The sequence below is a fragment of the Acomys russatus genome, chromosome 14 (assembly GCF_903995435.1).
Source record: "Acomys russatus chromosome 14, mAcoRus1.1, whole genome shotgun sequence".
NCBI lineage: Eukaryota > Metazoa > Chordata > Mammalia > Rodentia > Muridae > Acomys > Acomys russatus.
This window is the reverse complement of record NC_067150.1, coordinates 8,775,334-8,800,775: the sequence shown is the minus strand read 5'-3', so window position 1 is coordinate 8,800,775 and position 25,442 is coordinate 8,775,334. Positions and strand designations below refer to the sequence as shown.

General features: G+C 39.6%; 1 pseudogene; it reads right to left on the bottom strand.

Moving 5' to 3' along the window:
• Nucleotides 1-9,216: 9,216 nt before the first annotated feature.
• LOC127198712 (probable E3 SUMO-protein ligase RNF212) lies at nucleotides 9,217-24,734 on the bottom strand (annotated as a pseudogene).
• Between the last annotated feature and the right edge of the window lie 708 nt (nucleotides 24,735-25,442).

The following is a 25,442-nucleotide window of genomic DNA, read 5'->3' as shown; positions in this document are numbered from 1 at the left end:
CCTCTGTCTTATCCATATCTTTTATGTGTGTCTTAATATTTGTAGTGTTGGTTTAAAGTTCTCATTATGATTGCATAATAGCAAAGAAGTAGCTTTCTTCTATGTGCAGTGTCTCTGTCTGAAGTGCCTGGCCTCTGTACATGGGCTATTCCCCTTTCTTTCATGTCCTCTTCTGATTTACACACACAGTATATAAATGATTTTCTTTTAATATCTATTAAATTTTATCTCTATTAAACCCTCTGTATATCACCACTGTTGTATTCAGGAATTAGGAGGCCCTTAGCATGAAATTTTTTCTTTTCTTTTCTTTCTTTCTTCCTTTCTTTCATTCATTCTTTCTTTCTTTTCCTGAGACAGGGTTTCTCTGTGTTTGCCTTGGCTGTCCTGGACTCACTTTGTAGACTAAACTGGCCTCGAACTCACAACGATTCACCTGCCTCTGCCTCCCGAGTGCTGGGATTAAAGGTGTGTGCCACCATGACCAACTCTCTTTTTTCTTTTCTTATTAATTAATTTATTCACTTTATATCCTGGTCATAGCCCCTCCCTCCTCTCCTCCCAGTCCTACTCTCCCTCCCCTATCCCTTGTCTACTATTCCTGAGAAAAGAGGAACCCCCCCTACCTACCCACCCCAGCTTATCAAGTCACATCAGGACTAAGCTTTTCCCCGTGTGGCCTGGCAAGGCAGTCCAGTCCTGTCAGGGGGAAGTGATTGAAAAGCAGACAACAGAGTCCATGTCAGAGACAGCCCCCACTCCTCTTACTAGTAGACCCACATGACACCTTAGATGCCCATTGGCTACATGTATGTAGAGGACTTATGCATTGTTTTTGGTTGGTGCTTCAGACTCCTCAGGCCTCTCTGGGTCCTGATTAGTTGACTTGGTTACTCTTCTTGTGGAGCTCTTATCACTTCTATGTCCTTTTATCCTTCCCCTCAGTTTTTCACTAGACTTTTTATGCTTTGCTCAGTGTTTGGTGGTAAGTCAAACTGTTTTGAACTTCTTCTGGGTGGGACCTCTTCAGAGTACTACTCTGCTAAGCTCCTGTCTGCAAGCATAGCAGAATATCATTAATAGTTTCCTGGGTTGACTCTTCCATGAGGTGGGTCTTGGGTTGGGCCAGGCATTGGTTGGACATTCCCTCAACCTTTGTTCTATGTGTTCTATCTTTTTCCTTGCACATCTTATAGGCAGGGTAAGCTTTGGATCAAAGTTTTTGTGGGTGGAATGGTGTTCTCCTCCATCCTAGAGTGTCCTCTTTAATCTCCATGGCCCCTACTGTTGGGAGTCACATGTTATCCAAGTCAGGAAGGGAGAGTGATAAACCATTTCTTTGTATTTACAGCAGGCACAGTGTATCCTCCCATTTCCTGCTAACATAATCTAGAAAGCTCTTGCAGAAACCCAAGAGATTTTTTTTTTAAATGTAAGTGGATAATAAATGTTATCAAGTTAATAAATTAACCACAGTGGCCTTGGAATTGGCCCATTCCATTGGTTTAAATTGATACTACTTAGCATGTGCATCTCATTCAGAAAAGCACTTACCACTCAAGATTCCTAATAATTTCCCCTAGATAACCACACAGAGATGCACACAATGCATGACTTACAGTGATTGTCCCAAAGCTGCCTCCTCAAATTTTCACAAGCTTGGAAAACATATAGTTGACACAGGCTTTGTTTTGTCTCCCAGAAGTTCTTTGGCATGTTTCACTTTACCTTGGCCAGAGTCTAGCCACACAGTGCCTTGTCTACCACACTCTCCAGCTCTGAAGAGACACTGCTTTTTCTTCGTAGAAGATTCTACAAAGCCAGGCTTTAGCATGGACCAGCCAGCATCCCAGCCTGCTCTTCAGGCTTTTCTCTGTCAACATCTTTGTCTTAATCATAAACAGGATTCCACGGAGAAAATCTGGTTCCACAAGGCTCTTATATTTTATTTTTAAATACTTGCAACCATTATCATTTTCAAAGCTTGAGTGTCTTTTTCATCATAGGCATCACTGGGTTAAGTGGGCTTGCTGGTGCCATTTTATAGACATTCCTTCCTTCATCTGTTAGCACTTGGTAAACATTACTATGGCTGTGCTTGTGTTTTGCAACACTCCCCGCATATCCAATCCAACAAGGGCAATATCAGCAGAGGAAGATGGAAATATTAAGCACAAAGGGTGAGTAGTGGATATCTGGACAGCAAAGGAGCATAAACTATCAATTTAAGAATTCTATTTTCATTTGTGACACATGAATATTAAGTAGAAGCACGTGAATGAAGAGTGGTAAGATGGCTTCACCCTCAAGGTAAATTTGTCAAGAAGAGGGTATGTAGAATAGTGCCAGGAAGCCTGTGTGCAGGTATTGACTGCTGCAGGAGTGAGATATGCAGGTGGAATTCTGCAAAGCATTCTGGGGAATAGCAGGCAGCTGCTTCTCTAGAGAAGTTAGAAGAATGATTTTTAAGTCCTCTGTCAGCATCTTATCTTCACCATTAATCTGTTTGCCCCCGAGAGCTCCAGAAATAGTGTATAATTTTTTCCTAACAAAGAAACCAAGAAATGTGTCATGAACCTCCTCTGCTGCCAGCATGCATGTTTCCTGTAACCCTGTATTCTGCTGTGCCTCACCTGGTACCTTCAGAGCAGACAGAACCCAACATTTCAAGTAGCATTGCCAGCTTGCCCTGCTGGCTCTCCTCTTGCTTGTCCTTAGCTTGTGGTGTGGTGTGGTTTGTGTGTGTGTGTGTGTGTGTGTGTGTGTGTTCCAAGAACAATACTGATAGCAGATAAAAGAGTTGCCTGGCTTGCCATGGTTCCAGGTTTTCTTTGCTATGCAAAGTCTGAGAGTCTGAGCATCCATGGCTTCTTATTGCCTGCTTCCTTTCCATCTGGCAGAGTTGACAGGACATAATCCATTGCTCCCAGACACACCTCCTTTCTGTTTTTATATAAATAGTTCTGTATGTTTTGTTGCCAAAAATCTTCTGAATCATCCTTCTCCTAGAAAATGTTCTCTCTTACAAGATCAGCGCTTCAGAAATAGGGCTTGAAAACCATCTCTTTTTCTTTTTGAATCTTCTGTGACTCACTTTCTACCAAAGCAGGTGTTTTTAAATATTTATAAAACCTCTCTTTAACTTGAATCGCAACATGGCCCAGTGCCTTTGTTCTTAATATTGTTTGTCTTATAGTTAAAGTGCTTGTTAACATTATTCATCTGTCTGATTTATGTTTTCCATCAGGATTTGGGCTACAGTTTGAATAATTGATAAGCTCAACAATCAGAATTTTAATTAGTGAATAGATAATGACATCATGATTGGTGAGAAAATTTCCAGTAATCTTGAGTGAGATCTCAATGGAAGATAAGTAAAAAACATCCTCACAATGTTTGAGGAAAAATGAGAAAATATACTTTATCCTTTTGAAAATTAACTTGAATTTGGGTCCCAAGTCCCACTTGCTATGATGGTTAAAAAGAAATCTAATTTTATTCTACAATTACTTTACTACTTCTGGGTTTCATATTAATATGGAATTTGGGAGTAGTTGATAGAGAAATTATAAATCAAATGAGAGATGCCTTCACAGTTCTTGATGGTATTTATTGGTATCTTGTTCTACCTTGTACCTGATTTTACCACACTGACACTTAGGCATTATTAGGGTCCTGATCCCTGGGTGGCATCAAGGATAGTCCTTAAAATGACCCTGAAGGTGAAGTTTATCAGTCTGTATGGGTTCCTCAATTTTAGTACTCAATTATCAGTGGCAGATCTGATGCTAATCTGAATATTAGGCATTAGGTATCAGAATATAAAAAAGGAGGAAGTCTCAGCTACTCACAGGAACGTTTGGTCTTCCCAAACTCATCCTTTCTCTCAGTTAACACACCATCTTCTTCTGAGTGCCTAGAATCAGGTTGTTTTCCTTTTTTCTTACTCAATGTACAAGCTTAGTCACAGGGTATACACTCTCAGGCTAAGTTACAATCGACACATCAAGCCAGTGTAATTCACCACAGAGGCCTTTTATCTGTCAAGTACAGGGACTGGTTCAGATGAACTTAATTTTGGTTCCAGTGAAAATTATTAAGACAGGAAATGACTGACTAAATTGAGACTGTGAATGGGCTGTTAAAAATGTCTTCCTTAGAGAGTTTTAGGCCACCCAAGTTGGGAATGGCTTTACCCAGGAAGACAACTAAGTTATTTTCTATTCTATCATTTAGATTTCACTGTAAGTTTTACATTGCAATATAAGTATTAGTGGCACATGAGTAGTTGTGGGGCTTCAGCACAGTATGAATTCTTCCTAACATCTATTGGGTTATATACTCTGACACGTATAAAAGTGCTCCAATGAGTCCCATCATTGCTCTGGAGGATGCAAAAACACTCACTCCTCCCCAGCAAGTAGTGAAGGCCAGCAGTGCAGAGCCCCATTACACAGATCACATGCAGAACTCAGCTTTGCTAATTTGAGGGAGAGAAACTACACTTCAGTGAAGTCTGTCAGCTCATTCCCACATGAGGGCTCTATTATGAGAAATTAATGGACAATCAAAGCAAAGCAGAAGGCTTCCAGTTTTTCTTAAATAGACTCAGAATTAAGAATTCACTTCCTTCTGAAGTTCCCTCTTAGTAGCCAGGTAGCGCTGCCATGGTACAATCCTTTAGAACTTTGACTGTACCAGTGACACAAAGTCAGGCTTTGTACAGGCTTTCCCACTGCCAGGAAGAGCCAATTATTTTGCCAAGTGGCTTTTAGGCTTTTGCTTGCATTCATTACAGCACAAGTAAAAGTTAATCTCCCCAGTTTCTGCAACACTGTGCTATAATATAAGGGAGTTAAGACTTGTCTTTCTATATGGCAGTTTGTAGTATCACACTGGATATAAGGTAGGCTATAAATGTGATTTGTGTAGACCATTAATGAGGTACTGGAACTAACTCATTTCTGTTAGTTTTATGACAGCACAAGGACCTCTGTACTCTCGATGCCAAGTCTTTTGACATTTTCCAGTTAGACATTCGTAATTGTGCACTTTCTCTAGCAAGGCATAACTCAATATCTACTGGCATCCCACCAACAGTCAATGAGGGTTCACCTTTCTCTATTTTTTTCTTTTATCTTTTTTCCATGAAACTCAAAAGCTTCTGTAAGGCAAAGGAGACTGTCAACAGAACAAAGAGACAGCCTACAGACTAGGAAAGGATCTTCACCAACCCTACATCTGACAAAGGGCTAATATCCAAAATATGTAAAGAACTCAAGAAACTAAACACCACCAAACCAAATGATGCAAATAAAAAAATGGGTACAAAGATAAACAGAGAATTCTCAGTGGAGTAATAATAGAATGGCTGAGAGACGCTTAAAAAAATGCTCAAGTTCTTAGTCATCAGGGAAATGTAAATCAAAACAACTCTGAGATTCTATCTTATACTAGTCAGAATGGCTAAGATAAAAAATTCAAGTGACAGACATGTTGGCGAGGATGTGGAGTAAAGGGAACACTCTTCCATTGCTTGTGGGAGTGCAAACTTATACAACCACTTTGGAGATCAATCTGGCACTTTCTCAGAAAATTGGGAATAGTGCTACCTCAAAAGCCAGCTGTACTTCTCCTGGGCATGTACCCAGAAGATGCTACATCGTACAACAAGGACATATGTTCAAGTATGTTCTTAGCAGCCTTATTCAAAATAGCCAGAATCTAGAATGAGCCTAGATATCCATCAACTGGAGATTGGAAAAAGAAGCTGTGGTACATTTACATAATTGAATACTATTCAGCTATCAAAAACAAGGAAATATTAAAATTTGCAGGCAAATGGTTGGAACTAGAAAAGAATCATCCTAACTGAGGTAACCTAGACCCACAAAGACACACATGGTATATACTCATGTATAAGTGGATATTAGGCCAACATAGAAGTCCTCTGAGAAACTCCACCCAGCAAAAGTTTAGGACAGATCCTGGGACTTGCAGCCTGACCCTGGGCAGGAAATGTAGGGGGCAATGAAAAGACCTGGAGGTGTCAGGAGCTCCACAGAGAGACCACCAAGGCTGGCAGATCTAGACCCAGGGGTCCTTCACAAATTTATGCATCAATTCTTTTCTTGATCTTAGCCATTGTGATTGGCATTTGATGAAATTTCAAAGTAGCTCAAATTTATATTTTTCTAATTCTTAGATATGACACACTGCAGAACTAAGGTTTCAAATAATCCAGTTAGAACTTACCTGGAAGCCTCCTCACTGAGCACTACTAGCTCCCACATTTCCCAGAGCTCCTTATCTATATATAGCTACGGTATATATGATAAAGAAGATAATTATAAAAATAGAGATTTGATAAAGATATTTATGATAATAAACTGATGAAGAGATCATGAATTTGGGAGGAAAAAAAGAGAAGACATTGAAAGTATAAAAATGCTATAAATACAGAACTCATGTAAAAAACTGTGAAAGAAACAGCAAACATAATGATGTCTTAAGTGACTCCACAATTATAGAGTGGGGGCGGGGTTAGTGTATTTTTAGTTTGAGTTTCCATTGCTCACAGAGTTCAGTTTTCTTAAACTGTGGGCTGGACTTCTCTGTTCCCATTAGCTGTTGGTATTAGCCTCTTTCTGGTCCTCTTGTTAGGGGATGTTATTGATTCCTGTGCTTTCAAAAAAAAAAAAATTCAATAAGATGCAAAGAAAAGGTCAACAACTGAGATTTACTCAATTGAAGGTAGATGCACTTCAAAGATATGAGTGGTCTGCCTAAGGAAGAATGATCCCAGAGAAGCAGGATTTCTCCTTTCTCTAATTCCTGTCCTTTCAGAAGTCTGTTTCACATCCCACACTTAGGATCAAAATAAAAACATGTTTACATCCACTACAGGTAACAGGTCTTTTTCACTTTGCCGTCTCTCTGATCTACGCATCTATTTTCCTCATTCACTTTATTTGTGTTGTTGTTGATATTACTGTTTGTTCTTATGGAGTTGTGACTTGAACAATTGAGATACATCAATCTCCCCAATCAGATTTAGACTGAATGTACCCAGAGAATTCAGGATGATCTCCACATATCACATGCTTAACTTCACATTTGACATGTAAGATCTCATGTTTTCAGACTGTGGCGATTGAAACATGTGGGAAGGGAGCATGAGTTTGCCTGCCACTGTGAGATGTGGATGTCATTTCCTAAGACTAGAAGGGATATTTTTCTTTTCTTTTCTTTTCTTTCTTCTTTTTTTCATTTAAGAAGTGACTCTTGTTGCAACTGCTGAGAGTGATCTTAAAGACTTAATGCCACTGGTAGCTCTTTTCCTAAGCTTAATGAAGAAAAACTTCCTGTGTGGAGAATGAATGAACAGCAAGCCAAGTGATGAGATAACAATGATGGAGGAAGGTGGAGCAGAACACACACACACACACACGCGCGCGCGCGCGAGAGAGAGAGAGAGAGAGAGAGAGAGAGAAAGAGAGAGAGAGAGAAGCAGTTAGACCTAATCTGGTATATGGTTAGCTGGTCTGATATAAGTATAGAAAGTCAACAGCACCCTTTGCTATTTAGGTCTTGGAACTGTGTTCTTATGCCCTATCAAAGAATCATACATTGACAGATATAGGGATTGCAAATAAAAGATTTATTAAAGTGGTGGTAGATGTACTCACATGGATGCAATAAATTCCCAACTCTTGATGTCTCTGTCACTGTCCAATAGTTGCATCCGTCTATAGCTAATGATGATAATGTGAAAGCCTTATCATCCAATAGCTTCTGAGCATCCAAACTTCTGAGTATGGCTTACATGAACCGATCGTTTGGCACATGAATGATCATGGAAGCTATTTCATGTCTAAACCACAGTATTACCATTTACTTTATATATTTTTTTGCAAGTGATGGTGATGATTTAACTCAGAGTTTTTTATTTTTATTTTTTTTACATAGACATTTGTATTATTACACATTTATACAATAAACTACCTACAGCAAGAAGAACCACAAAACAATCAGGAACTATATAAATTCATAAGGTTTTTATCAGCTTTGAAGAAAACATCTTTCCTATTATGGTGAGTCTAAAATTCTGAATGTATATCAATATCTATCATATCTCATCATTATCAACTTAAGACATCCATCTAGACCTAAAAACATCTTAACTCCTAAACAACTAAGCTTAATTGTAAAACTAAACTATCTGGTCTTCAACTCCAACAGAGACTTGAGAAGGAATAAAATTAATTACCTGAGTATATAGGAAGTGCATGTTAGTAGCTTCCCAAATGAGAAGATGACAGAGGCAGTTTGCTGGATGAACAGTCACCCAAAACTCTTTATCATTGGAGCAACATCTTCAGCATTGTGGTCCAATATATCTGACAGACATATTTGTGAGGCAGGAACTATTGGGGACGTGCTTACCCTGTCTTGGCAGAGTGTGGTCATCGACTCTGCCTGCATCCAAGCTTACCCATTTTTAGGCAGAATGCTGTCTGTGGTAGAAATGAGAACATTTACCTAGTGGCTTGTTTGCCACATTTGAAGCCATCTCCACAAGGAGGTCCTTTGATGCTCATCATCTTCTTTGAGGTAGGCTCAGTGTTGCCAGGAGTTAAATGTCTCATTGTCAATGGATCTTTAAAATAATAAAAACATTTTAAATGTCATATTCTGTATATCTCTGATTTTTGAAGACCTTATCTAACTATTTTACCTTACCTTTCTATAGAATCATATCTATCTGTTACACCTAGGATGTGTATTCTTGTGATAAAAATAGACTAATAATTGATATGATTTGATCAACTAACAATTAACTTGTATAACTTATTTATCTTAAACAGCCTGCAATAGCAGTTTCAAAGTTTTGGAAGTAAAATTTGTATTATAATTGAGTTGTGTGGGTAAAATACCACATTATTAGAGTATATATAGTGTGTGTGAAGACTATTCTTCATAAAATTAAACTTATTTTGCATTTATATACAAAATTCTATACCAGTGTATTAAAAATAACTGTGTGAGTAACAATTAAGGCATGATGTTGGGTAGATTCACTAATCTACTTTTTGTCCTATATCATCCCTATATATTTCTATATTCCTTTTCTTTTTCTTTCATTCTTTTTTTTTTTACTTTATCAGAAAGCTACTTCATTTAGTTACATCATCTCTCTAGAATGATCAGTGATATTTACTGATAAATGTACACATGCCAGGGGCTGGCTACAGAGCATAGATTTGCAGGTGTGGAGGGCAAAAATGGGCTCCTCTTCTCAATGTCCATCCTGCCAGGGGTTGCTGACCCTGCACACTGCCTCTGCAGCAATCCTGGGATGCTGATGGGCTGCCAAGGTGGTCCAGTCAATGAACTACTAAGGCTGGGGTAAGGACCTTGTGCTGCTCTGCTAGATAACTGTGATGCTGGAGCTGGTGAGACTTCCTTGTAAGGCATATGCAATGGTGGCACTCTAATAGCCTTGTCATGCTTGCATGGTTGGGTATCAAGCTGAGATGCCTGGGTCCCCAGCAGGAGACCCGCCTCATGCGTCCACCCTGAGGAGGGCTAATCAGAGAGACTCTTGAAGGGCCAGCTACCATCTCAGGCTTCCTTGCTTGAGGAGTCAGGTCAATTTCCATTGACTCTATTGTGCCAGAAAGTGAAGAGTTGGGTGGCAGCAAGAGATATCCATTTGGCTTTGTTGAAACTGAATTTTTGATTGTGTTGAAAGCTGCTTGTTGTGATGACCTCATATTTTGTAGTTGCTTGATTTGTAGCACTGACTTTCTGAGGGACCCCTCCAACTGAGAACTCTTTTCTCGATAGAAACCCACCAATCTTCTCCTGTGTTTTTCTTGCAATTCTGAAATCTGAGAGGTCTCCTGGGAATACTTCTTACACAGAAAGAATACCTGGATATTGGCGTTAGTATGTTTTGAAAGTAAAACTGTATGGCAAGGAACTTGACAGATTAAGCATTCATCCTTTTTATCTTTGTTGAGGCAGGAGTTGCAAAACAGTGCCTGCAGCTGGTCAGGCTGAAGGGTGACTTCTTGTGTGGTGGCTGGAAACAGTGGTTACAGAACACCCATCTGGCTATGACTGGAGGCCAAGGTGAGACCCGGGAGAGGCCAGGGAGTTCCGCTGAGGCAGGGACTTCTCATTGCCTTGGGTAGCCTCTCTTCTTTCTTTTCAACCCCTATCTCCAAACCTAAGAATGAAAGACAAAGGAAAGGAGAAACATCCCTGAGTCCAACCTCATTTTCTCTTTAAATAAGACCAATAATAACATAACCAAATTCCAAAGAAAATAAACATCTATAGCCCCAGAAAGTAGCAAAAAACCTACCCAAGCCCCCTTAATGGGAAGAAATATATTAAGATTCTTGGCAGGTTATGATGGGATGTAGTGAAAAAAAAAACCACTGATTTTGTTATGTTTATTTTAAGATTAGTTGACATAAATTTTGTTATTTACTTCAAAGATTCTTCCATGCTTGTATATGAGGATTCTCCGCCTTTTTTTGTGTTAACAAAACAACTGATTAAAATAGCTGATTAATCACCAGCTGTACTTTAGAATTTAGAGTTATCCATCAGGGCTCTGAAATATGAATCCTCCAAATTGTAATGTGTTAGAAAAAAATTTACGTGTTTTTGTACAGTTGAATAATTTGAAATAAGCATGAAAAAGTAACTTCATAATCCCTTTCTTCCTAGGCCTGGTATTTTCTGACTTCCATGGGTCAGATTACTGCAAAGCTAGGAGAACTTGCAAACTTTAGCTTTTGTCTTTTACTCTGTAACAGGTGACAGAAGATGGAGGAGCCAGGCAGGTGAAAGCGGTGTTTTCTGCAGGCTCCTTTCTAAACCTAACATATGGATGCTTTGATTCCTCTCGTGGGAAGCCACATCTATTAGAATCTGATCTGGCATGAAAGGCAGATTGGCCATGGCTCCATGGAGGTGCTTCTTCAGAAAGTTAAGGGAGAAAAAGCCTGGCATCTTGGACCATGGCAGGACACTATGAGCTTCTGCCTAGAGAATGGATTCTGTAAGATTTATGGCTTTAGTTATGAGCAACTGTTTTTTTTTTTTTTAAATCAAAAATCAAGTGAATTCATGGGACATGATGGTTAAAGACTTATTTCATTTTTCTTCTTTTTCTTTCTTTTTTTGAAACAGAGTTTCTTTGTATAGTCCTGGCTATTCTGAAATTCACTTTGTAATTCAGGCTGGCCTAGAACTCATAGAGATCCACCTACCTTTGCCTCCCAAGTGCTGGGATTCCCATTTTTCTGAACATTTGGTGTCATGACAGTTTTCCCACATGGAGATACAAAAGTAGGAACAACAATGTTTCATCTTGAATAGTCAGGAATAGTTGATTCTTTCTTGCCAGCATGGCTTGGCTAAAGGCTTATAATATGGGAAATTTAACTTGGGAGAACAAGAGGCAATGAAAGCTTAATATCTAAAGTAATTCTCTATTGCCTCATAGTCCTTGCACTGGCAAACCTCATAGACACTTGCCTCAATCTGGCCACAGATTTCTTTAAAGTATTCATTACCTTAGAACAATTCCTTTGTTTTTGATGATTCCTGGCTCTTTTACAGTTTTCCACTACCGTTGCTCTCTGGACATTATTTCTTCATAGACTGATATTCTTCGAAGTGAATCATCTATTCCTGACTAGTCCAGATGAGACATTGCTGTTTTAACTTTTGAATTTCCAGGTGAGAAAAACTCTCAGGAGAATGGGAATTGTCCATCTGTTTTCTCATTCATATTTTCATCCATCTATTATGGCTTCTATCTATCTATCTATCTATCTATCTATCTATCTATCTATCTATCTATTTATCTATCTATCATCTATTATCACCATCTATATTTATCATCTATCTATCTATTCAATAATCTATCCATCTAACTATCACATGTAATTTCCTGCCTCCGTGATACTGCATTTGAACTTGGGGCCCTGGGCATGGCAGGCAAGTGCTCCACCCATTTTTCCTTTATTTATTTATTTTATTAATTTATTCTTGTAACATCTCAATGGTTATCCCATCCCTTGTAGCCCCTCATTCTTCCCTCCCTCCCATTTTCCCCTTATTCCTCTCCCCTATGACTGTTCCTGAGGGGGATAACCTCCCCCTGTATATGCTCATAGGGTATCAAGTCTCTTCTTGGTAACCTGCTATCCTTCCTCTGAGTGCCACCAGGTCTCCCCCTCCAGGGGACATGGTCAAATGCGAGGCACCAGAGTACGTGAGAAAGTCATATCCCACTCTCCACTCAACTGTGGAGAATGTTCTGACCATTGGCTAGATCTAGGTAAGGGTTTAAAGTTTACTGCTTGTATTGTCCTTGGCTGGTGCATTAGTTTGAGTGGGACCCCTGGGCCCAAATCTGCCTATCATAATGTTCTACTTGTAGGTTTTTAGGACCCTCTGGATCCTTCTACTTTGCTATTCTCCCATGCGTCTCTCATTTAGAGTCCCAATAGGATGTCCTCCCATCTGTCTCAGTTTCCTAGTAAGTGAAGGCTTTTGTGGGCCATGCCCCTTGGGCTAGTATGCAGATATAAGTGAATATATACCATGTGAGTCTTTCTGCTTCTAGATTAACTCACTCATTATGATCATTTCTAGCTCAATCCATTTATCCACAAATTTCGGGAATTCCTTGTTTTTAATAGCTAAGTAGTATTCCATAGTGTTTATGTACCACAGTTTCTTTATCCATTATTCCACTGATGGACACTTAGGCTGTTTCCATGTTCTGGCTATTATGAATAAGGCTGCTATGAACATGGTTAAGCAAATTTTCTTGTTGTGTGCTGGAGCATCTTCTGGGTATATTCCAAGGAATGGAATAGCTGGGTCTTCAGGAAGTCCTATTCCCATTTTTCTGAGATAGCACCAGATAGATTTCCAAAGTGGCTATACTAGTTTGCATTCCCACCAGCAATGAAGGAGTGTTCCTCTCTCCCCACATTCTCGCCAGCATGTGATGTTGCTTGAATTTTTGATCTTAGCCATTCTGATGGGTGTAAGATGGAATCTCAGAGTTGTTTTGATTTGCATTTCCCTGATGACTAAGGAGTTTGAGCATTTTTTTATTAATATATTCTTGTTACATCTCAATGTTTATCCCATCCCTTGTATCCTCCCATTCTTCCCTCCTCCCCCCATTTTTCCATTATTACCCTCCCCTATGACTGTTCCTGTAAGGCAGGAGACACTGTCAAGAGAACAAAGCGACAGCCTATAGACTGGGAAAAGATCTTCACCAACCCTACATCTGACAGAGGTCTAATATCCAAAATATATAAAGAACTCTAGAAATTAAGCACCACCAAACCGAATAACCCAATTGAGAAATGGGGCTTGGAACTAAACAGAGAATTCTCAACAGAGGAATACCAAATGGCTGAGAAACACTTAAGGAAATGTTCGACTTCCTTAGTCATTTCTCAATTGGGTTATTTGGTTTGGTGGTGTACAAGATTGTTTTAGCTATTCTGGGTTTTTTGTTTTTCCATATGAAGTTCAGAATTGAACTTTCGATGTCTTTAAAAAATTGTGTAGGTATTTTGATAGAGATTGCATTGAATCTGTAGATTGCTTTTGGTAGGATGGCCATTTTTACTATGTTAATTCTCCCGATCCATGTGTAAAGAAGATCATTCCATCTTCTCAGGTCATATTCAATCTTTTTCTTCAGAGTTTTGAAATTTTTTTCAAACAAACTTGCTTAGTTAGAGTAACTCCTAAATATTTTATATTGCTTGTGGCTGATGTGAAGGGTGTGGTTTTCCTAACTTCTTCCTCTGCAAGTTTGTCATTTGTGTATAGGAAGGCTACAGACTTTTTTGAGTTAATTTTGTATCCAGCCAATTTGCTGAAGGTGTTTATCAGCTGTATGAGTTTTCTGGTGGAATTTTGGGGTTCACTTACTTACACTATCATATCATCTGCAAATAGGGATAATTTGACTTCCTCCTTTCCCATTTGAATACCCTTGATCTCCTTTTGATGTCTTATTGCTCTGACTAGAACTCCAAGTACTGTATTGAAGAGATATGGAGAGAGTGGGCAGCCTTGCCTTGTTCCTGATTTGAGAGGAATTTCCTTGAGTATCTCACCATTTACTTTGATTTTGGCTATTGGCTTGCTGTATATACCCTTTATTATGTCAAGGAAAGTGCCTTGTATCCCCAATCTCTCTAAAACTTTAAACATGAATGGGTGTTGGATTTTATCAAATGCTTTCTCTGCATCTAAAGAGATGATCATGTGGTTTTTTATTTTCAGTTTGTTTATATGGTGGATTACATTGATGGATTTCCGTATATTAAACCATCCCTGCATGCCTGGAATGAAGCCTACTTGGTCATGATGTATGATATCTTTGATGTGTTCTTGTATTCGTTTTGCAAGTATTTTATTTAGTATTTTTGCATCGATGTTCATAAGAGAAATTGGTCTGAAATTCTTTTTCTTTGTTGAGTCTTTGTGAGGTCAATGAGACTATGGCCTCATAGAATGAATTTGGTAATGTTCCATCCATTTCTATCTTTTGGAGTAGCTTGAAGAGTATCGGTATTAGCTCGCCCTTGAGGTCTGGTAGAATTCTGCCCTGAAACCATCTGGCCCTGGGCTTTTTTTGGTTGGGAGACTATCTATGATTGCTTCTATTTCTGTAGGGGAAATGGGACTATTTAGCCTATTTATCTGGTCTTCACTCAACTTTGGCAAGTGAAATTGATCAAGAAAATCATCCATTTCCCTTAAATTTTCAAATTTTGTGGCATATATGCCTTCAACGTAGGATCTTATGATTTTTTGTATTTCTTCAGTGTCTGTTGTTATGTCTCTCTTTTCATTTCTGATTTTGTTGATTTCAATACTGTCTCTCTGCCTTATAGTTAGTTTGGCTAATGGTCTGTCTATCTTGTTGATTTTCTCAAAGAACCAGCTCTTGGTTTTGTTGATAATTTGGACTGTTTTCTTAGTTTCTAATTTGTTAATTCCAGCCCTGAGTTTGATTATTTCCAGATGTCTACTCCTTTTGGGTGTTTCTGCTTCTTTTTTTTTTTTTTTTTTAGGGCTTCCAGTTGTGTCCTTAAGATGCTTATGTGGGATGATTCCAATTTCTTTTTAAAGGCACTTTGTGCTATGAATTTTCCTCTTAGCACTGTTTTCAGTGTATCCCACAAATTTGGGTATGTTGTTCCTTCATTTTCATTGAATTTCAGAAACTCCTTGATTTCTTTCTTTGTTTCTTCCCTGACCCAGATGTCATTTAGCAGAGAGTTGTTTAGTTTCCATGTATGTGTAAGCTTTTTGTTATTTCTGTTGTTGTTGAATTACAGCCTAAAAGCATGGTGATCTGATAGGATACAAGGTATTATTTCAATCCTCTTGTATCTATTGAGGCTTGCTTTGTGACCTACATTGTGATCAATTTTGGAGAAGGTTCCATGGGGTGCAGAGAAGAAGGTGTATTCTTTCTTGTTTGGGTGAAAGGTTCTATAGATATCTGTTAGATCCATTTGACCGATGGCATTGGTTAATGATGTTATTTCTCGGCTTAGTTTCTGCTTCAATGACTTATCCTTCAGTGAGAGTGGGGTGTTGAAGTCTCCCACTATTATTGTGTGGGGATCGATGTGTGGTTTAAGCTTTTTTAGGAGATCTTTTACAAATGTGTGTGCCCTTGTCTTGGGAGCATAGATGTTCAGAATTGTGATGTCATCTTGGTTGACTTTACCTGTGATGAGTATGAAGTGTCATTCTGCATCCCTTTTGATTAATTTTGGTTGAAAGTCTATTTTGTTTGATATTAAAATGGCTACGCCTGCTTGCTTCTTGTGACCATTTGCTTGGAATATTCTTTTCAACCTTTTACACTGAGATAATGTCTATCGTTATGAGTGAGATGTGTTTCTTGAATGGAGAAGAATGTTGGATCTTGTTTATGCACCCATTCAATTAGTCTGTGTCTTTTTATTGGAGAATTGAGACCATTGATGTTGAGAGATATTAATGACCAGTGACTGTTAAGAGTCTCAATTTTGATGTTGTTTCCAGTTGAGTGTTTGTGTAGTTGTGTATTTGCCATGGTATAGTTATCTATTTCCTGAAGTAGTTTTGGTTGTAGCTTGACCCTTTGGGATGGAGTTTTCCTTCTAGTACCTTCTGTAAATCTGGATTTGTGGATAGGTACTGTTTGAATTTGTTTTTGTCATGGAATATTTTGTTTTCTTCATCAATGGTTATTGATATTTTTGCTAGGTAAAGGCATCTGTGGTCTCTTAGTGTTTGCAGGATCTCTGTCCATGCCCTTCTGGCTTTTATGGTCTCTGCTGAGAAGTAGGGTGTAATTCTGATAGGTTTGCCATTAAATGTTATTTCGTCCTTTTCCCTTGCAGCTTTTAATATTTTTTCTTTGTTCTGTATATTTTGTGTTTTCATTATTACATAATGGGCAGTTTTCTTTTCTGGCCTAAGCTATTTGGTGTTCTGTAGGCTTCTTTGTAAGTTTATAGGCATGTCTTTCTTTAGATTGGGAAAGTTTTCTTCTATGATTTTGTTGAGAATAATTGCTGAGCCTTGGAGTCTGATATCTTCTCTTTCTTCAATGCCTATTATCCTCAGAGTTCTTCTTTTCATGGTCTCCTTGATTTCTTCCATGTTTTGTGTCAGGAGTTTTCCAGATTTGGCATTTTCTTTAATGGTTGCTTCAAGATTTGTCATTGTATCTTCTAGACCTGAGATTCGTTGTTCCATCTCTTGGATTCTGTTAGAAAAACTCACCTCTGTGTTGCTTGCTTTCTTCTCTGAGGTGTCGCGTTCTCATTTTTCTTTTGTCTGTGTGTTTATCATTGACTCCATTTTCATTTTCAGATCTTGAACTGGTTTTTTGATTTCTTTTATCTGATTGTTTGTATATACCTGAGTTTCTTCCATTGCCTCTTTGTAGGTCTTCAGAGCTTGAACCGTTTTATTTATTTCTTTCATTTGGTTGTTTGCATTTTCCTGCAATTTTTGCAGTTCCACTCTATGTGCTTCTTTTATGTCTCTCACCTGTTTGGCTGCGTCTTCCTGCATTTGATACAAATTTTATTTGTTTCCTCCATTATCATCCTCATTACTAAAGATTTGAGGTCATTTTCTTGTATTTCCATTGTATTTGAGTTTTCTGGGTTGTTTTCTTTGGGATAGCTGGAAACTGGAGATGCCATGTTGTTTTGGGTTTTTTTGCGTATGCTTTTACACTGTCCTTTAGACATCTTGCTGTCTTTGTTTTTGTTGGGTAGCTTCCAGAGTTGGATGGAGGGAGTCTGATGATAGATTCACTTGTTTTCTCACAATTTCCCTAGGCTGGAAGCTCTAATGCTTCACTGGTGTGGATGGTAGGAGTTAGCCCTGTCATTTTGGACTCTCACAGGCAGTGATCCTCAGCTCCCCTGTGCTGTGGGCCATGCAATCGTTCTGTGTGTCTGAATGAGCGTTGGGTCAGGCCAAGGTATCCACAGCCTTCTGTGTTCCCTGCCAAGTCCAGCCAGAAACACTGGGCCCGAACCACGGGCCGAACTCAGCTATATACTCAGGGCCTGAACTGTCTGCCGAGCTCAGCTAGAGATTCTGGGCCCAAAATGCACACAGGGTCCAGCCAGAGTTTTTGGGCTGGGACTGCGCACCAACCTCAGCTAGGGGCTTTGGCCAATGTTCGTGCTGTGGTCAGTTATTGACTCAGGGCCTGAACTGTCCACCAAGCTCAGCCAGGAATTCTGGATTCAAACTGCACACTGTGTCTAACCAGAGTCTTAGAGCCGAGACTGTGCCTAAAGCTCAGCTAGAGTCACTGGGCCCAATTTGTCTGCCAAGCACAGTTAGGAATTCTGGCCCCAAACTGCACGCCAAGCTCCACCAGTGACTCTGGACTGACACTGCCTGCTGAGTTCAGCCCGGGACTCCAGGCCTAAACTGCGTGGATAGTGCAGCCAGAGTCTTAGGGCAGCCAAGCCTGTGCGCACAAGCTCAGATAGAGTCTCTGGACTCAAACTGCCCGGCAAGTCCAGCTAGGGCCTCTGGGCTGAATCTACGTGCTGACCTCAGCCTGTCAGTGCCCCAGAACTGCCCGCCAAGCTGAGCTATCGTCTCGGGCAGAACTGCTTGCTGAGCCGTGCCAGCGCCTCCGGTGGAACTGAGTGCTCTGCCCAGCCTGCGCCACAGCAGGAGAACTGCGGCTGCACTGAGCTAGCGCTCCCGGTGGAGCTGAGCGCTCTGCCCAGCCTGCGTCACAGCAGGAGAACCGCGACTGCGCTGAGCTAGGGCCTCTGATGAAACTGAGCACTATGCCCAGCTTGTGTCACAGTAGGAGAACTGCGGCTGCTCTGAGCTAGTGCTGATGGTGGAACCGAGCACTCTGCCCAGCCTGCGTCACAGTAAGGGAGCTGCTACTGAGCTGTGCTGGTGCCTAGGGTGGAACTGAGCACTCTGCCCAGCCTGCGTCACAGCAGGGGAGCTGTGGCTGCACTGAGCTAGTGCCTCGGGCAGAATTGCTTGCTGAGCTGAGCCAGTGTCTTCACAGCACTGCGCACTGAGCTGAACCCGGGACTCTGGGGCCAAACTGTCTGCCAAGTCCAGCCTGGGTCCCAAGGCACCACGTGACCCAAATCCTGTCCAGAGTCCCCTCTCCCACAGCAACTCCCACCGGCCACCATACTAATCTCCTCCACTGGAAGGCTCTGAGCTGCAAACCTCAGCCACTGCCACTGCTTATGCTGGTGCCGCTGCTTCTGCTGCTGCCTCTGCCACTGCTTCTCTGATCCAAGAAAATCTGCACTCCTCCCATGTTCAGCAGCACGCAGGTCCTTCACACCCTGGTCCCTCCAAACTGTGGAGCACTCCAGCTGCTGTGGTGTGGGGACCTCGGTGTTCCTGGCTCAGAAATCTGTGCAATTCCCTGAATTGTTCACTGGAGCCTCCAAACACGGTCCATACTGTTCGCTACCATCTTGGATCTTCGCTCCACCCATTTTTATTATAACCCCTATTGACCATTCTTCTTTAAAATGAGATTCGCTGTCAACACTGAATGTTTATATGGCTCCTCCTTTTATTTTGTTGTGCTCTTGGAATACATGTTCTATGTTGTTCTTAGGGATGAAATATAAGGCTCTTTCAAGAAATGCCTTTGGTTTTTGGTCTTTGCTTTTGATTCCGTGGATAATTCTGCTTAATTCAGTGAAAGAATAATAGCAACTGATTTTGAGCCATGTTGTAGTCACTTTTATATTCACAGTGATGCTTAATTTTGATATCTATCTATCTGATTTTGTTTCAACTTATCCTGCATCCAAAATGTGGGGAGAGGATAGCAAATAGTTTAATAATGCTAGAACTTCAGGTGGATGCTATATTCTTTGAAGCTGTATGTTGTTACATATATTTTCTTTTTTTCCCCCCTGTTACAGAGAAGAAATGCCCAGGAAAAGCAACTGAGAAAAGCAGAAATTTAATTTAGTTCATTGTTTCTGGGTTTCAGTCATGGTCAGCTGGCTCAATAGCTGGGGCAAGTGGTTAAGTATGCCATCTTAGTGGCTGGAGAATGTGATGAAGTAACAAAAAACTTAACACCAGCCATGAAGAAAAAAGGGCTTACACTGCATGTCAGGACAAAGGTCAAGTAACTCTGTAAACACAGGCTCCTACTGACTTACTTCTGTCAGCTAATCCTCACTTCGTAATGTGTCTCCATTTCCAAGTTAGCACCTCATCAATAAATGATGACGTCAAAGCCCTCATTCTTAATGTCTGAATATAACTTGCATTAGGGGCAGTGCTTCAGTGTATGAGCTGTCTTGGAGGCGACACCATGTCGAAACCATAACTTTACCCTTTACTTGTCACTTTTTAGTGGTCAGTCATAGGATGACAGAATGTTATATGTCAGTGGCAAAGTATACATAGATGATTAGGAACTTACTGTGGAACACTGTAAGGAAGAAACATTGATTATCCACATTCAATACTGCTTATCTGGAGAATCCACCAATTCAACTCCATAAGTATAGTGGGATTGTCTGATAATCAAGTGTGTTCTTCATGAATAGATCCTAAGACTAGACAAACATACTATCCCATGCTTTTGGATCTCCACCATGGAATCAGACCAAAAACAACCATTAAATATCCCTTACTGTTTGTTTTGGGGTCTCAGTATGGGAGTAAGGATAAGAATAAGACTTGCTAATGACCATCCTCATTAGCTGCATAAATGAAAGTATATCTGTAGTCCAGGAAAATGGCTGAACATACATTTAATCTAAGCACTTTGGGGGTGAGGAGATAGGAGGCTATTTATGAATTTGAGGCTAGCCTGCTCTAAATTGTGAGTTTCAGGATATCAAAGGCTACATATTAAAAAACAAAACAAAACAGAAAGTAGTTGTTATGAAAAGTGGGTGAGACAGACAGACAGAGAAAGAGGATAGAAAGGAAGGGAGACAGATGGAAATTCCTATAGGTCCCTGCATGTGCTGCATTCCGATGACTCAGCTAAGCAACGACAAAGGTTCTTTTAGTGCAGTTGTCTGAGCTGAGCATCAGTCTTTTTGCCACTAAATGAGTATTAATGAATACAGAAAGATAAGATGAAGAATCCTATACCCTGTGGTTGTATAGGTCACAGAATCTAGGGTCATTTTGTTGCATTTTCTATTTATAACTGGTATAAGGGAAGAAGTGTAGTGATAAGAAAAAAACCCTCTAAACTTTGCCTTAAGAATTTATTGTAAACTTATTGAAAGCTATTTCTACCTAGGAAACCCTATCCACTAGGAAAATGTTATAGAAAAATATTTTTGGTATTCAATTTAGATGGCAATGTAATTTATTGACTCCCAAGAAAAATTGACACTGAGAAAAAAAATCTATGAAAGAAAAAATGTATAGAGATATAGGAAGATTAAAGTTGTTGGTTAGCAGCAGTATTGAAAGGAACAATCAGATCTGGGGAGGCCCAGGAGAGGTCTATCCAGGGTGAAACTCAGAAACACATTGACTGGAAAGAAAATGTGGAAAAAAATAGAGGAGTCCATGCAGCAGCCTACTGCCAGCAAGAGGTCTGTGCAGTAAAGAAGGAAGCCAGCAGAATAATCAATACGTTTTATTCCTGGAGACTACAGCTTTAAAGTGCTTATGTAAGATGCGTGCCTAGGGGAAAAGCTCCTTTCTGCAATCTCCTCATTGTATAATTGTAATAAGAATGTTAATTGTTTGCTGTCAGGGTTAAACAGTCAATATTTCACAACCTTAACCAGTTCCTTCTCATGTTACATGAATTATTGAAAGTGCTGTGTACTTTCAAGGCTTGCAGGATTTGAAAAAAAAATAAAGCAGCCAAGAAGACATTCTTTACGTTCTTCTTCTGAGCAAGGATCAAACACAGGTTTTTGGAGAGACTTTCCTCATCATTTTACCACCCAAATGCCTTTTTCTACCTTGCCAAATCTTTATTATGTATTGCTTGCTCAGCATTTATTGATTTACATTATTATAATAATATTACAATATTATTATGTTATTGTGTTACAGGGGAATTAGTTTCATTTCAGTTAATTCTGGCATTTTATATGTACGTGTTTTGTAGGAGTGCTAAAAATTCATGATATTGAATTAATTGTCAGGGAAACCTGTCCAACGTAGCACCACCTTGATGTTTATAGTGTGCTAAGCCACATGGCCAGTGAAAGATAACTGCACTTCTTTGGGACTCATTTTGATTTTAGTCTTCTCAAACACCTAGTATCATTGATTTACATGAACTTTTAGGTTTTGTTAAACCTTTGATCAAGTCCTTGACTATGGCCCATTATGACTATTGTCCATATCTAAGCAAATGATAGTATCATATATCTTCACAAAATTCTCAGTAGCCTTTCAAACCTCATTCTTTTCCATCTGGTAGCCCTGTGTTTAAAGTTTGTTTGTCCCAATTACAGATCATATGGTCTTAATATAATCCCTGGGATCTTTCTTCTTCATGGAATAGAATTAACACTAACTTTCAGTTGAGTATCTGGGAGTTCAATGAGCTCATATACACCACACACTGAATATACTTTTTGGGACTCTGAACATGTTGGTAGGGATGAGGATGGTGGCAGTAGTACCAGTGACCAAGTCATTAGTACATATGATTCAGGAAAGGAGCCTTTGGGTGAGTTCCCAGTGAGTTCAGGCAATGCCTGTAAATGTGCTTACGACTTATGTTTTTGTTTTTGTTTTTTGTTTTTTTTTTACCATCCACTTGTGGATAAAAAGGAAATTCTCTCATTTTAGTTTTTCCTAATGAAATGAGCCTAAGCCTAGCTTCTCTACCTTTGAAGTCAATAATTTGAGATTGATTATTTTTTGATATAAATTAGTTATCATCACATGTATTTTCATTCCTCCCAAACGGGAACTACAGCTTCCTAGAACTGGAGCCTCTTCACATCTTCCCCCTGGCTCACTTTTAGTATAGGAACTACTTACTATAATAATGTTGCAAAGGTGTAAATTCCAATTCCTGTTCCTGTCATGTGAACTATACAGAACCATCACCAATGCTGCCAATTGCTTTCCTTCATTCTTTCGGAAATGTCTGTGCTTTGAGATCAGACATTAGGAAAAACCAGAGACTTAGCCTCCCACTTCCATGGGCTTTCAGATTCACAGAGCTCAGGTGCATTTTCTCATTCTTTCCTTAGTGTCTGATGCAGTGATTGTCACCTATCTGCTCGTTGCATTTAATCAATTCAACCTTTTCTTTCACTGTTGTTTAGACAGTACGTCTTTTACTCTAAAATGTCCCTGGTCTTTCCTGAAGGAAGATAAAATGGTCTTGAATGAAATTGATCTATTTCCAAAGATCCTTCTGGAACTATAGTTCCAAGTGTCCTCACTTAGCAAGCTTGCAACGTGGTCCTTTCCACCAGAAAGATTTTTTTCCTAGCTGTGGTGCGTTGTTATGATCATAAAGTGCTCCAGCACATTTTCTTAGGTTATGCAGATTGCCTTAAATGTTGCATTGAGGGCTGTGAGTTCATTACCACTCTTAGCTCTGCATATGAAATTATAGTTTGATGACTCTAGAATGTATTCTCATGTTTCTGTTTTGGTTCTGTGGCTTGCTTTGCTCAATGGCTTTAGACATTAAGCTTGCATGGAGTTATTTGCATGATTAAATTTATTCTTTTCCTAAACTTATGAGAGGTAACTGCAGATTTGCACAAATTCTTAGGAAAAACTCTTGATATTTATACCCAAAGCACAAGAATGAAGATGAAAGAAACTGTCAGATCTGGACCAATGCAAGACTTGGATCAAGATCTTTGAGTCTAATTTAATACAGCCAAGTGAGAGATGACCTATATATCTGTGCGTGAGTGGTAAATACTTAGTTGTTTTGTCCAATTGTGTTGGGACAGTTGGTTTTGTATGGGTGGGGGCAGGCAGAAGAGTGAGAGATGTAGGAGAAAGGGCCACTCAAACCTCCATGCGTCTTTATCACATGTTTTGAGGCAGGACTTCTCACTGAGCCCAGAATGTGCTGCTCAGACTGGCCACTAAGCTCAGGGATCCTCCTGCCTTTGCCTCTTTCCAGGAACTTGGGATTACAGGCATGTTAGGCACACCTGGCTATTTATAGGACATGTGGCTTCATGTCCTTCTGCTTGCCGTAGTAAGCCCTTCACCAACCAAGCCAGCTTCTCAGTCTCTGGGCATAGTTTCTTAGATAATGTAGATTTCCTTAAGTGTACGGTGAGAGCTGTGAGCTTGCTACCACATTTAACTCTGCATGTGGAATTTCCAGTTTTGCTGACTCTATAATGGATTCTCAGCTACAAGTGAATTCCGTCTGCTCTGTTGCCACCAAACTTGAAATTTTCTTCTTTCATCTCATCTGGACACCTTTATATCTAAATAACAATCTGCCGCTTCATGGGTCTATTAATGCAACAGGCTAAAGGTATAAGTATAAATCTCTGGCCAGCTCAGTGTTTGTTTGCTGAGGACTGTTGTTCCACTATTACACTTCTTCTATGTTTTAAGATAAATTCTGAAGATAAAATTCTTTCTCTAATGAGATTCTTGTTGAATTGGGAATGAGTCCATATTCCCCTTTAGTCTTACGCTTTGGGTATAATTTCTAAGACTTTGTGTAATGTTTTGAAGTATCAATGAAAATGTATGACAACATGACATCAAAAACAGTTAAAGATACTGCCATGATTGTTCAACTAGTACTTCAAGAATCTTTTCTTTTCATACAATACTTCCTGTAAGTGGCCCCTGGTTTCTTGATTTTTCTCTCCTCAATTTTCGAGTGACTTTACTTCCCTATGTATTTCCATGGGAAACAATACTCTTAGAGGTAAGGGAGGGTTGGTCACTGTCTAGTACTCACCCTTCTCTCTGTGTCTCCTTTTAAGTACATGCCATTCACTCTAAAACAATTTTGCTACATTTCCATTAATTCCAGGGATGCTCTTTAATCTAAACAAGACCCAGAGTAATAATACTGATGAAAAACGGTAGTTACCACAGCTATTATCAAGAAATCAAATGACAACAAGTGCTGGTGTGGGGATGGGGAAAGAGAAATCATTATTCACTTTTGGTGGAAATGTACCTGGCGCGGCCATTATGGAAACCAGTGTGCAGATTTCTCAGAAAGCTGAGAACCCCATATTGTACCACGGTGACATTTATTCCTCCATATTCATTGTTGCTCTGTTCACAATGGCAAAGAAATACACTCAACACAGAAGTTCATCAGGACCTGAGTGGATAATAAAAATGTGCTACGTATTCACAATGAAATATTATTCAGCCACAAGGACAAAAGCAATTATAACATTTGTAGGAAAATTGAGGTAGCCAAGGCTCAGAGAGATTCATGCTACACATTTTCTCTAATGTGCAAGACTTGACTTCTACATTTACATCTGTGCATTTATGTTGGGGTAAGTATGTGTAGAGACCTAGAAAACATACAAATATCTTTGAGAAATGAAAAGGGACGATTTATGGGAGAGCAAAGGGTAGGCTACCAGGACATACGTGGTATGAAAGTAGAAAGTATAGAGGAGGAAGAATTTGAATGTTAATGGGGGTGCAGAGAAATGGAGAAGAAAGGATGAAGAAAGGATTGTCAACCAAAACCAGGTTTACGTAACAACTCCATAGAGAAACATGACCATTTGTATATTAAAATAAATTAAAAAAATAAAAGAGACACAAAAATAAGAGTAGTGAAGAGGAGTCTGTAATCCTCAGTTTTGCAGAGCTGGGGTGGAGGAGACGCAGTCGGGTTGGTAAGCAAGAATATTCTCTGGGCTGGGCTTGGACTT